The sequence below is a fragment of the Pongo abelii genome, chromosome 20 (assembly GCF_028885655.2).
Source record: "Pongo abelii isolate AG06213 chromosome 20, NHGRI_mPonAbe1-v2.0_pri, whole genome shotgun sequence".
NCBI lineage: Eukaryota > Metazoa > Chordata > Mammalia > Primates > Hominidae > Pongo > Pongo abelii.
The window spans coordinates 33,370,569-33,385,018 of record NC_072005.2 but is presented as its reverse complement, the minus strand read 5'-3'; the positions used below and the strand labels follow the sequence as shown (position 1 = coordinate 33,385,018).

The window sequence follows — 14,450 nt, the reverse complement described above, 5'->3', positions numbered from 1 at the left end:
TAATAATGTTTTTTGTCTTTAGTTATTTTATGTGATGAATCTAGTTTATTGATTTGTGTATGTTGAACCAACCCTTCATCACAGAGATAGAGCCTACTTGATCATGGTGGATAAGGTTTTTGATGTGCTGCTGGATTAAATTTGCTAGTATTTTGTTGAAAAGTTTTGCATCAATGTTCATCAAGGATATTGGCCTGAAGTTTTCTTTTTTTTTTTCTGTAGTCACCCCCCTATTATTGGTCATGTTCTGACTGAGGCTGAATGGGCCCACAATCTGTCAAGGATATTGGGTGGGACCATGGGCTGGATATGCATTAGGCTCTTCCAGTGCCTAGATTCTATGAGTGCCTGGATCTTCTGGTCTTTTGAGACGAGACGGTCTCATGATCCCCCTGCTAGGTCTAAGAAGTCCTCTGTCCTCCTCATTCTGTTTCCAACACCCCCTAAATGACCTCCCACTCATGTACTTAGCTTCTGTTTTATGTGGAGGTACAAGTAAAATTATATTTGAAGTTGAAAGTTGAACATGGAAATTATGTTTGAAAATCACATATTAACACTAATTATGTTTTTCAAGTTCATTGGTGTTTTTAGCCCACAGACTAACAAGGAACTTTAGGATTGCTTCACTCACTCTCTCCTTTAGGAAGGAATGTTGCTCTTTCTTCCTGTCTGGATCTTCTCCATCCTTCCAGTTGCTTCTACATAAAGCCCTAAGGGACCTTGGCCCCATATAGTCTGCTTTCTCATTTCTGGTCTTCAGTCCATTTCTAGTTAGCACTGCACAAAGTGGCACTAGTTCACATTTTCTTAAACATATTTGTTTTCTGGTGACTTGAGGGCTAGGACAATACCATGAAAATTATACTTCTTTCTTGCATCCTCCAATATGCCCTCTCCCAAATCCATGCATTGATGCCATGGATTTTTGGATGGCCACCCAAAGACAAAAGCTGGTTTTTCCCTTTGTGGTCAGACCCTTATCAGTGTAGGCAATTATCATATGTTTATTCACTTATTCAACAGACATTGAATGAGTGCCTCCTGGGTGACTAATATTGTGCTGAATTAATCCATTTAATGAGGAAGACAAAGATCTAGGGACATCTAGGACAGAAACATGAAACTTTGGCTTTTAAGAGACCACTTTCATAAGAAAAAAAAGTCAGAGATGAGGGAAGAGAAAGGAAGACGGTGTGATCAATAGTAAGGAATTCACAATATTTAAGGAAGATGTTTTTAGTAAATGTTTTTAATTTTGCAGTTGGAGAAAACAGATTAGTTCAAATCAGTGGGCCAGTGAGGTTTGCAGGAGTTAAAGACAAAAAGGTCTCCCCCAGCCCTAATTCCACTCTGGCTAATACCTCCTTGCCATGAGGGTCAATCAGAGGAAGGTAAAAGTAAGCTAAATGAATGGCAAGAGGAGAAAGGCAAGGCAGGGGTTCAAGGAAACAGACCTTGAGCAGTGCAGTGAGGCCACAGTAGCAGGAATGTGGACTCAAGTGCTGGGGACTGTGCTGCTAGCTGGGAATTTGCTCACTCAACCAACACACCTGATACTTCCATTATCAGATCCTTTATTGTCCAGAGCACTTCTGACAGAAGACCCACCTTGCAATGAACTAAAATCATCACCTGTGTGCCTTGGATCTGCTCCATTCTAGGTGGGTTCTCCTATCATTTGTAGCTGAGTATAGCCTGGGTAGAATAAATACCCTAATTCCGTTGTCTGCCTGGGGAAAAAGAAAAAAAAAAACAGTGAATGGGTATAGAGAAGTAGAGAATTATTATTTTTTTCCCCTAGTGGCTTGGTCTGGAAAAGAAGATAAAGTAATAGAATTGGAAGGCGGGGAGGAGGAGCAAAAGCTGGGATGGGATCCAGAGAAGGCTCTGCTTTATTTGTTTGCTTTTTAAATTTTTTAACAACGGAAGAAATAAATTTGAAAGGAGCTTTTATTGTTTCTGAGAGTCCGAAGTCTGTAGAAATTAGAAGTCTGTCTCAAGTACATCTACTATGTAGTTGCTAGGGAGGCCGTAAGTTTCTCTGTGACCAGGGGAAAGAACATTCAGGATATGGGTAGAGAGGCTATACCATGGGTGTATGGAAGAGTTACTTGGAAGTAAACAGCATTTGGAAGGGTTCTTCAATATTACACTAGGAAGGTTTAAGAATATTGAAGGTGGCAGAGCCATTTTGAGGCACAGGTAAAATTAGGGGTGAGTTGAAATGTCAGTCGGCTCTGGAGTACCCATCCGTATCCTATCCTCTGCTCTCTGCCTCAACCCCAAACCCATGTCTTGCAACTCATCCCCAAAGATCTCACTGCTGAGCTGTTGAGATCTTTCAGGCCCCTCCAGCCTTGACATCCTGTTTTCTTGTAGGTCATATGCAGAAGTTGAAAATAGACATGATTGGAGTCCTGGCTATATGTGGTTCTTTTTGGGCAACGTATAGACTTTTATGCCCTGTGACTTCTTGTTGGTTGAGTTTTGTTTTAAAATTTATTGATTTCTACAATTGCACATGTAATACATGAGCTTTGTTGGGGGACACTATATTCAAAACAATAAAAATATAAGTGGACAGATGTGAATAGGTCTTTTTACCACTCCTACACCCACCTCCCTCTTTGTATGTAACAACTGCCAACAAGTCCATAATTCCAGTCCATTCTCTGTGCATTTACATCTAAATATATATAGAAATTTCTACAAATATATTTCTGGTAGTTTGTGTTTGGGTTTTTAAAACAACTGTATTCATACTACATGTATCATTCCGTAAAACTTTTTTTGCATATAATTATCTATCAAATATTTCATGCCAAAACATATGTATTTATGCCATTGGTTTTAATGATTGACTGGTATTCTGTGACTTGAATGTATAATGTATAATAATTAAAGGACATTATGTTTTGTTTTCTATTACCCCTCCTCCTCCTCCTCCTCCTCCTTCTTCTTTTTGCTATTGCAAACAAAAGTTAAATTCAATGGTCGTCTTCCTGTCTGTAATTCTGTGAACATGTGTGAGTATATTCTACAGCTATACCCTGGAAGGAGAATTGATGAGTTAAGGGGTAGGCATATTTTGGATTTTGAATAGATTCAAGTGTTGCAGGAGGGCCTAGGTAGGTCTCCCAGCCACAGCCAGTGTTCCAGGTTGTAGACATTGTTGCAAGAAAAAATTCAAGGATGAGTCAGAATGAAGGGAAAAGCAAGAAGCTTTTATTGCAAAGGGAAGGTACACACTTGAGAGTTGGAGTGCCGGCATACTTGGGAGAGTGAGTTGTGCACAGGGGAGTCTGGGTATCTAATGTTATGGTTTCTTCTAATTAGGAAGTAGAATAGAGTAGACTTTCTAGGAAAAGAGTAGATTTTCTAGGAAAAAGGTGGAGATTTCTTAGGCTTGAGGGCCGCGCATTTTTATAAGAAATATGGCCATGCTCAGATTTACCACGGTGCTGGTGAGTGCGTGACTTACTTTGGGAATAGGAATATAATTAGGTCTGGAGTAGGGCATGGGTCAAACCCAATGCCATGTTGGATCTAGCTTGTTTCAGCCAGTGTGGCCCCATTTTATTTGTGAGGATCTTATGAGGCCAGGCTCATCTTTGTCCTCATAGCTAATTTTAACAGCTCTTTTCTCGACATTATGTGAAATTGTTTCTTGATATTTTCCTGCCTCTCCTGTGACCACCCAGCATTCCTATCTTATGCGTGTTTCTTTAATTGGAGGGTGAAATAATCATGAAATATTATGGAAAAGGAGGGGTTTCAGGGACTCCCCAGTTACTGACCCCTATTCTCCCTTATTTGGGTTTGCCTGGAAGGGTCATGGACATGTCACCCTCACTGGGGCTTTAGCCATTTTCTCTCCCTTATTTTGGGTTTTCTGTTATCCTGTGGGTTTTTGTGGCTAGTTCTTGTTTCAGCTATTATTTGGGTTTTTCCATCCTCCTGCAAGCACCCAGCGCTATTCCTGTCTCACAACCAAATTATCCTAAAGAAAAAAGCAGTTCCAATTCATATTCCCACCAAGTGTGTAAGGCAGTAATCATTTCAATCGTTTCTATTCCAACCCTGGATATTAATATTTTGGATAGCTAAGTATTTATATATTTTAAGCATTTGTCAATCTGACAAGTGAATGTTGTTTTGACTTACATTTCCTTAATTATTGGTGAGGTTGTGTATCTTTTTATGTTTATCAGCTATTTGTTTTCCTTCTATAAATTGGTTGTATGTATCATTTACCAATATGTTGTATTTTATGCCAACGTATTGTATTTTTAATTTAGAGAACTCCTTATGTAAGATGGACATTTATCCTTTTATTGTCTTGCCACTTAGACAGTAAGTTGTCAAATAGTCTGTTCATTCCTCTTTTTCCTGTAAGATCACCTTTACAGTCAACAAAATCATCCTGTGTGCATTGCTAGAGACTCTACTTTGTTGTATTGATTTACTTGTCTCTTCCTACCAGGATGTGGTTCTGTTTGATCACTGTAACTCTACACTATATTTTACTATCAGCCATGTTTCACTTCTCATTTCTTCCTTAGAGTATTTCAGGCTACTAATGGGCATTTATTCTTTTGAAGAAACCTAAGATTGAGTGTCTAGAGTTTCATAAAGAAATATATTATGATTATGATTGGGTTTGTGATGGAATTTTTAGGTTTACTTCAGGAAATTTTCTTATATTTACTCTACTGAGTATCCTTACTTACGAGCACAGAATTCCCTTTATTCAGTAATAAAGCTATATACTTTTTTCATATTCTTACTAAATCACTTCCCAGGGATTTATACATGTAATACTATTATACATAGGTCACCTTCACCCAGGGATGTCATGTACAATCTGCAGCTACTTTTTACAAATTGAACATTTTTTGAGATAATTGTAGATGTACATACTGTGCAAGAAATAATACAGAAATTCTGTGTACCATTTACCCAGTTTTTGCCAATGGTAACACCTTGTGAAACTATAGAAGGACATCACTCCCAGGATATTAGCGTTGATATTACAAGATGCAGAATACGTAAATCAACACAACGATCAGTCATGTTGCTCTTTCTAGCCACACACACTTCCCTCCCACCTCCACACCCTCGTTAACTTCTGGAAATCACTAATTTCTTCTTCATTTTGTTATTTTTTTAAAGAATGTTACGTATATGGAATTGTACAGCATATAACTTTTTTACCAGCATAATCCTCCAGCAGTTCCTCTGGGTTGTTAGTGTGTAAATAACTCATTCATTATGTTTTCCTAAGTTATAAATTTTTAAAATTAATTATTTTGAGACAGGGACTCCTCTGTCACCCATGCTGGAGTGCAGTGGTAGAAACTCCCAGGCTCAATAAATCCTCCCACCTCAGCCTCCCAAGTAGCTGGGACTACAGCTGTGCCCCACCACACCTGGCTAATTTTTTAGTATTTTGGGGGTAGAGATGGGGTTTTGTCAGGTTACCTAGGCTGGTCCCAAACTCATGGGCTCAAGTGATCCTCCTGCCTCTGCCTTCCAGTGTTGGGATTACAGGTGTGAGCCACCATGCCCCACCCAAGTTTATTGTTGAGTAGTATTCATTGTATAGACGTACCACACTTTGTTTACCCATTCACCTATTGAAGGACATATGGGTTGTTTTCTGGTTTTGGCTATTACAAGTAAAGCTGCTAAAAGCACTCCAGCAGAGGTTTATGTGTGTGCAAATAGAAGTCACTGCTTCTGTAGGATGAATGATGAGGAGTGCAGTAACTGGGTTGTATGGTTGTTGCATGTGTCAAATTTTTACAGACACTGCCAAACTGTTCGTCAGGGGGTGGCTTTATCATACTACATTCCCACCAGCAATAGTGTTATTAGGATATTTTTAATTTTGGTTATTCTGATAGGCATTTAATTATGGCACATTGTAGTTTTAATTTGCATTTCTTAATGGATAACAATGTCAAACATCTTTTCATATGCTGTATACTTTCTGTATACCTTCTTTGGTTGAAATGCCTCTTCATGCATTTGGTCATATTCTAATTTGGTGGTTCGATTTGTTATTGAGTTTTTATTGTTGAGTTTTAGATGCCAGTCTTTTGTCATACATAAGTTTGAAAATACATGATCTCAGTTTAAAATTTGTTTTTCTATCTGCTTAACACGGTTTCTCACAGAGCAAAAGGTTTTCACTTTGGTGAAGTCCAGTTTATAAATTTTTTTTTACGAATCATGCTTTTGGTGTGTATCAAAAGAATATTTTGCCTAGTCCTAGATCTTGAAGGTTTTTTTCTATAGTTTTATATTCTACATTTAAATACTTAATCCATTTGGAGTTAATTCATATATAAAGTATGAGACTAAAATTAAAGGATTTTTGCCTATGAATGTGTAATTCTTTCGGCACCATTTGTTGAAAGTCAATCTTCATCCATTGTGAAAATCAGTTGAGAATATTTATGTGGTTCTATTTCTGAGCTCTCTGTCTGGTCCATTTATCTACAGTTTTATCCCTCTGCCTTGTCCTTTTTTACTAGGTAAGTCTTGAAATAGAGTAGACAAATTTCTATCATTGTTTTTCAAGTTGGTTTTGGGTATTCTAGTTCCTTTGTCTTTTTGTGTACATTTAGGATAATCTTATTTATATCTATAAAAAAATCTTGCTGGGATTTAAAAGGAATCACCTTGAACCTATGTATCAATTTAGGGAAAAATGACATCTTTACTATGTTGAATCTTCCAATACATAAACATAGTATGGTTTTTTATTTATTTAGAACTTTGAATTATTTGATCAGTGTTATGTGGTTTTCAACATTTAAGTCCTGTACATGTTTTGTTAGATGTATTCTATTGTATTATTTTCTAAGTGATTGTAGTTTAAAAAATTTTTTAATGCTTGCATGTTATTTCCAATAGAGTCATCCCTCAGTATCCACAAGAGATTGGTTCTAGGACCCCCACAAATACCACAATCTGCAGATGCTTAAGTCTTTTATATAAAAGGTCATAGTATTAGATATTATCTCACCCCAGTTAAAATGGCTTATATTCAAAAGACAAGCAATAGTAAATGCTGGTGAGAATGTGGAAAAAAGGGAACCCTCTTACACTGTTGAAGGGGATTTAAATCAGTACAACCACTATGAGAACAGTTTGGAAGTTCCTCACAAAACTAAAAATTGAACTATCCATGATTCAGCAATCCTACTGCTAGATATATACCCAAAAGAAAGGAAATCGGTATATTGAAGAGATGTGTGCACTCCCATTTATGTTGCAGCACTGTTCACAATAGCCAAGATTTGGAAGCAACCTAAGTGTCCACCAAGAGATGAATGGATAAAGAAAATGTGGTACTTATATACAATGCAGTATACTAAGCCATAAAAAAGAAGGAGATCCAGTCATTTGCAACAACATAGATGGAACTGGAGATCATTATGTTAAGTGGAATAAGGCAGGTACAGAAAGACAGACGTTGAATGTTCTAACTTATTTGTGGGATCTAAAAATTAAAACAATTGAACTCGTGGACATAGAAAGTAGAAGGATGGTTACCAGAGAATGGGAAGGGTAGTGGCGGATCAGGAGGAAAGTAGGGATGGTTAATGAGTACAAAAAATACTTAGAAAGAATGAATAAGACCTGCTATGTGATAGCACAACAGGGTGAGTATAGTCAATGATAACTTGATTCTACATTTTAAAATAACTAAAAGAGTGTAATTGGATTGTAACACAAAGGATAAATGTTTGAGGGGCTGGATACCCCATTCTCTATGATGTGATTATTTCACATGGTGTGACTATATCAAAACATCTCATGTATCTAATAAATATCTACACCTACTGTGTACCCACAAAAATTAAAAATTAAAAAAATTAAAACTAACAAGGGCATAGTATTTGCATATAACCTACACACATTCTCCTGTATTCTGTAAATCATTTCTAGATTATTTATAATACTTAACACAATGTAAATTTTATATAAATAGTTATGTTTTAAATTTATAATATTTTATATTTTATTGTTCTTTTTATTAGTTTTTATTTCAAATATTTATTATCTCTGGTTGATTGAATCTGCAGATGTGGAACCCACAGATACCAAGTGCCAACTGTATATATTACACACACACACACACACACACACACATTACACACACACACATGAACTCATTTATTTCAGGAGGGTTTTTTTTGCTTATTATTTGAAAGTTTCAGGAATTTTCACACAATCATGTCATCTGCAACTAGGGTCTGTTTCTTTCTTTCTAATTTATAGTATTTTCCTTGCCTTCCTATACTGGCTAGAATTTCTAGCAATATTGGAATAAGAGTGACAAAAGTGGGCATCTTTGCCATACACCCAATTTTTGCAGAAAGCATTCAGTATTTCAACTCGGGTGTAATTTAGCTTACTTTTTTTTTCTACAGATGATTTTATCAAGTTAAAAATTCTCCTATTCCTATTTTGCAGATAGTTTTCTTTGTAAATTCATGAATGGGTGCTGAATTTTGTCAAATGATTTTTCTGAATTGATTGATACAATCGTTTGATTTTTTTCTTTAGCCTGTTAATGTGGTAGGTTACATTGATTTTCAAACATAGAAGCAGCCTTGCATTCTTGAAATAAACTTCATTTGGTCATAGTCTGTAATTGTTTTTACACATCAATGAATATTATTTGCTAATATTTTCTTAAAGGTTTTTGTTTCTACATTTATGTGTCTGTAGTTTTCTTGTTTGTACTTTTTCTGGTTTTGATATCAGGGTAATACAGTTTCATGAAATAAATTGTAGTATTTCCTTCTCTTCTGTTTTCTGAAAGATATTATGTAGAATTGGTGTTATTCTTTAAATGTTTGACCAAATTCTACAGTGAAACAATCTGGACCTGGAGATTGCTCTTTTGAGAATTTTAATATAGGAATTCAATTTACTTAATAATTGTGAGTATATTCAAACAATTTATTTTACATTGAGTTATATTAGTTTATGTTTTTCAATGAATTTGTGAATTTTTATTTGTGAATATTTAAGTTGTCAAATTTATATGTGCAGAATTGATTGCAGTATTTCTTTATTATCCTTTTGATCTCTGCATGGTTTATAGTGATTTCCCATTTTATTCCTGATAATGAAAATTGATGTATTTTCTCTTTTTTCTCATTATCAGACTTGCTAAGATGTGTTCATTTTATTCATCTTTTCAAAGAACCAGTTCTTGGTTATATTAATTTTTGTTTTCAATCTCACTGCCTTTTTTTTCCTTCTTTCTTTCTCTCTCTCTCTCTTCCTTCCTTCCTTTCTTTTCTCTCTCTCTCCCTTCCTTCCTTCCTTCCTTCCTTCCTTCCTTCCTTTCTTTCTTTCTTTCTTTCTTTCTTTCTTTCTTTCTTTCTTTCTTTCTTTCTCTTTCTTTCTTTCTTTTTCTTTCTTTTTCTTCCTTTCCTTCTTTCTTTCACTTTTTTTTCACAGAGTCTCACTCTGTTTCCGAGACTGGAGTGCAGTGGTGCAATCTTGGCTCACTGCAATCTCTGCCTCCCAGGTTCAAACAATTCTCCTGCCTCAGCCTCCTGAGTAGCTGGGACTACAGGCATATGCCACCATGCCTGGCTAATTTTTGTATTTTTAGTAGAGACGGGGTTTCACCATGTTGGCCAGGATGGTCTCGATCTCCTGACCTCGTGATCCACTGGCCTCAGCCTCCCAAAGTGCTGGGATTATTATTTCCTTTCTTTTAGTTGAATTGGGTTTATTTTAAGTTTCTTTTTCTAGACTCTTGAGGTAGGAGCTTAGATAATTGAATTGAGAATTTTCTAATACATACATTTAATGCTGTAAATTTTCCCTTTGGCACTTCTTTAGCTCTGTCCCACAATTTTTGATATATTATATTTTTATTCAGTTCAATATATTATCAAATTTCCTTTGAGACTTTCTCTTTGACCCAAGGATTATTTAGAACGTGTTTAGATTCACAGTATAATAGTTTTATTTTGCTGCTGTAACAAATTGTCACAAATTTAACTACTTATAACAACAGAAATTTATTTTTTCTCAGTTCTGGAGGCCAGGAGTTTAAGCTGAGTGTTATGTGGCTAAAATCAAGGTATCATCAGGGCTGCTTCCTTCTGACAGCTCCAGAAAGAATACATTCCTTGTCTCTGCCAGCTTCAGGTGACGGCTCACGTTCCTTGGCTTGTGGCTGCACCCTTCCAGTCTCTGTGCCTATCATCATGTGGCTTTCTCCATTTCTGTGGTCAAAAGTCTCTCTCCTTCCATCTTATAAGAACACTTGTGATTATATTTATGGCCCATCTGGATAAGCCAGAATAATATTCTCATTCCAAAGTCTTTAAGCTAGTCACATTTGTATGTTACATTTTCACATAAGGAAACAGCCACACTGAGTGTTTGGAGATTTTCCTCTTACCTTTATGTTATCTTTTTGTAGAATTCCATTGTGGTTGGAGGATACTCTCAGCATAATTTCAACTCCTTTAAACTTTTGAAAAGTTTGTTTTATGGCTCCATATATGATATATCTTGGTATATGTTCTGTGGGCACTTGAAAATAATGAGTATTTTGCTGTTGTTAGATGAGGTGTTCCATGTATATATAATATATACGTATATATGTACACACATATACATAGTATTGTTATATAAACAATATTATATATAGTTTCTCTCTGTCTATAATGATTTTTATTGATCTGATATCTACATTATCTGATATTAATATAGCCACTCGTATTATTTTTATTAATATTTGCATGATATACTTTTTTGTATCCTTTACCTTTCAAGCTACCTATATTATTATATTTGAAGTGAGTTTCACTTAGTGAGGCTACTCAGGTAACTCTGCCAATTTCTTTCTTAATTTGTTAGGGCTTAAGTCTGGCATTTTACTTTTAGCTTTCTGATTGCTCTCTATTCTGTGTTGTTGTTGTTTGTTTCTCTTTATTTTTCCTGCCTTCCTGTTGATTACTTCAACACTTTTTATAATAAAATCTTGATTTATAAATTACTCGTAAATTACCCATACTACTATTTCTTCATAGTAGTATGAAAATGGACTGATACACCATGTTAACAAAAAGAACAAAGCTGAACAATCAACTATTCATCATAGGTTCATAAAATAATTAAATTCATGGGGTTTCAAAATTACAAAGACAGGCAAATGAATGCAGGGAGTCAAGACACACAAGAGCAGAAAGCTCTGTGGGAGCCAGGCTAGGGCAGGAGAGCTTTGGCTGCAATGAAGCTACTAGAGGCTGGCTGTGGACTGGCCTGAGAACTAAAAACACCAGGGGCACTCAGTCATGGGGAAGCAAGATCGTTTTGTGGTTTTGACCTCCAGTAGCTCAGCCAAGTTCTCACAGTAAATACTGGGGGGAAATACTCTCCTGTTACCAGAATGCTCTGTGCTTAACAAAGTCTGCCCTCAGGCAAAACTACTTAACCAGAACCTAAGTTTGCTAAGATTTTATCAGAGCCTCACTGACCTAGGTCAGGAAAGTGAAACTGGATCTCAGCTAGCTCCAGCCCTCTGTGTTGGGGGAGGGAAATGCCCAGCTCCAGTCCACCTTAGCTATCCTTTGTGACCTCGTGGGAGAAGCCTGAGAAACCCATGTGAAGTTCAGAGACACAGGCTCAATAAAGACTGAGATCTAACTGGAGAAACGCAGAACGCCTCCTATCCACATGCCACCCTCACTAAGTGTCCATCCATCAATGGATGAGTAGATGAAGAAAATGCACTGTATATACTCAATAGGATATTACTCAGGCTTAAAAAGAAGAAAGTTCTATCATTTGCCTCAACATGATTGAACCTGGAGGGCATGCTAAATAAAACAAGCCAGACACAGAAGATAAATTCTGCATAATCTCAGGATATGTGGAATCTAAAGAAGTTGAACTTACAGAAACCAAGAGTGGAATGATGGTTGCCGAGGCCTGAGAGGTGAGGAAAATAGGGAGATGTTGGTAAAAGGGTTCCAAGTTTCAGTTATGCAAGATGAAAAGGTTCTGGAGATCAAAGGTGCAGCATGGTGACTAGTTAATATTACTGTATTGAATATGTAGAATTTACTGAGAGAGTAAATCATAAATGTTTTTACCATATCCCAGAAAGAATGGTAACTATGTGAGGTGAAGAACATGTTACTCAGCTCGATTGGGGGAAATCATTTCACGATGAATATGCATATCAAAACATAACTTTGTATACTGTAAACATATACATTTTTATTTGTTAATTATACCTCAATAAAGATGGAAAAATGAATAATATTTTTAAAAAACAAACAAAAACCTCCCAAAAAAGAAAAGCCCGGAACCAGGTGGCTTCATAAGTGGATTCTACCAAGCATTCAAAGAAGAATAGTAACAATCCTTATCAAATGCTTCCAGCATATATAAGTAGAGGAGACACTTCCAAATGCATTTGATGCAGCTGGCATCACACTGATACCAAAGCCAAAAAAAGAACAAGAAAATAAAGCCACAGGCCAGTATCCCTGATGAACATAGATGCACATATCCTCAATGAGACATGACCAGACTGAATTCAAAAGCACATTACAAGGATCATACAGCATGACCAAGTGAAATATATCTCTGGGATATGGGAATAGTTCAGCTGATGTGAATCAATTAATGTGGTGAATACACAAACAAGGAAAAAGTACATGTGATCGTCTCAACAGATGGAGAAAAACCATTTGACAAAGTTCAATTTCTATTCTTGATTAAAAAAAACTCTCAATAAAATAGGTATAGGAGGAACGTAACCCCTACACAACAAAGGCCGTAGGTGATAAACTCACAGCTAACATAATCAATGGTGTAAAGCTGAAGGTCTTTCCTCTAAAATCCCATACAATGCAAAGATATCCACTCTCATTGCTTCTATTCACGGTAGTGTTGGAACTTCTATCCAGAGAAATCAGACAAGAAAAAGAAATAACATGTATCTAAATCCAAAAGGAAGAAGAAAAACTCTCCCTATTTGCAGATGACATGATCATATAGAGAGAAAATTCTAAAGACTCCATAATGGCTACAAAAACCTATTCGAACTGGTAAAGCATTTATACCTCATTAAAGATGGGGGAAAACTACTCCAACAAAGCAAAGGAAAAATAGGAATGAAATATTTCTTTATGACACCCTTCAAGAATACATTTACAAATCCAAAGCTGTTGCTTCTAACTTCATGCATTGTAACTAAATTCCTTTACTATTGCGGCTTAAGAATTTTATTTGTACTCTTTCAAATGCTATCATTTTAAAATTTAAATAAAGACTTTTAAATCAATATTTTAGGAAACAAACAAGCCGAATTAATTACATTCATTTAGCAACTTATTTAACATTTTTTAGCTCTGTCATTTAACTAGCAGTGTGACTTTAGGCAAATAAGCCAAAATTTTAATCTTTTTACCTGTAAAATATAAACAAATGTGTCAATTCTTTCAAGTTGTTTGCATTATTCCAGGCTATATAAATATATATAATTATTAAATATCCTGATAAATAGTAAAAACAAAGGAACTTTACAGTTTCTATTTATATGTAAACTAGTATCACTTGCTATTATTTTTGAAAAGGAAATCACATTATTGAAACCAAAAGGAAATCTCTTACTTTTGCAAATGTAAATGCCATGGCCAAGCTCTGGGGAACGTGAGCGAGGCTTGGTTCCCTCAGTTGCCACAGCAAATATACTTGAGCATCCTGCAGGGGAAGCTCTGCTGTGAATACTTCTTATGACTGAGATGAGACCTGGATATAAAAAAGGTGATCATCCTACTGGAACCTGGGCCCAATCCAAGTACCTTTTGATTTGCAATCTAAATCTCTTACAGCTGAGCTACTTCAGGTGTTCTTGTAAGATGAGGACATATATAAATGATTCTTCAATTTTGCAACTCAAAATTAGTGTATGGTTACTGTGCATATCTAGCAAAACTCAGCAAGGGAATCCTTCCAGCCTTGCCAGTCTTGATACTCCAGTCTGGAGTCATTCATGATGTCCACATCAGGAGCATCTTGTTCTCACATCACTTTCTTTTTTTTTTTGAGATGGAGTCTTGCTCTGTGGCCCAGGCTAGAGTGCAGTGGTGCCATCTCGGCGCACTGCAACATCCACCTCCTGAGTAGCTGGGATGCCTGCCACCACGCATGACTAATTTTTTTTTGTATTTTTTGTAGAGACCAGGTTTAACCATCTTGGCCAGGCTGGTCTTGAACTCCTGACCTCGTGAACTACCAGCCTCAGCCTCCCAAAGTGCTGGAATTACAGGCGTGAGCCACCGTACCCAGCCACTTTCATATCCTGAATGGCCCTCATGCCAGCTCTCTCCTGCCTTTCCCTTGATAAGAGGGCATGGTCCCAGGCACACTGCACATGTTGGTTGGAG

The 14,450-nt window shown here is 36.4% G+C and overlaps 1 long non-coding RNA gene across 1 annotated transcript; it reads right to left on the bottom strand.

Annotated features, from left to right (window-relative positions):
* Positions 1-1,500: 1,500 nt before the first annotated feature.
* On the bottom strand, positions 1,501-11,576 carry LOC129052045 (uncharacterized). The gene is made up of 3 exons (XR_008516764.2): positions 11,529-11,576; positions 10,448-10,581; positions 1,501-1,733 (listed from the first exon to the last, which is right to left on the bottom strand). It is a non-coding gene; the product is annotated as an uncharacterized LOC129052045 (long non-coding RNA).
* Positions 11,577-14,450: the final 2,874 nt, after the last annotated feature.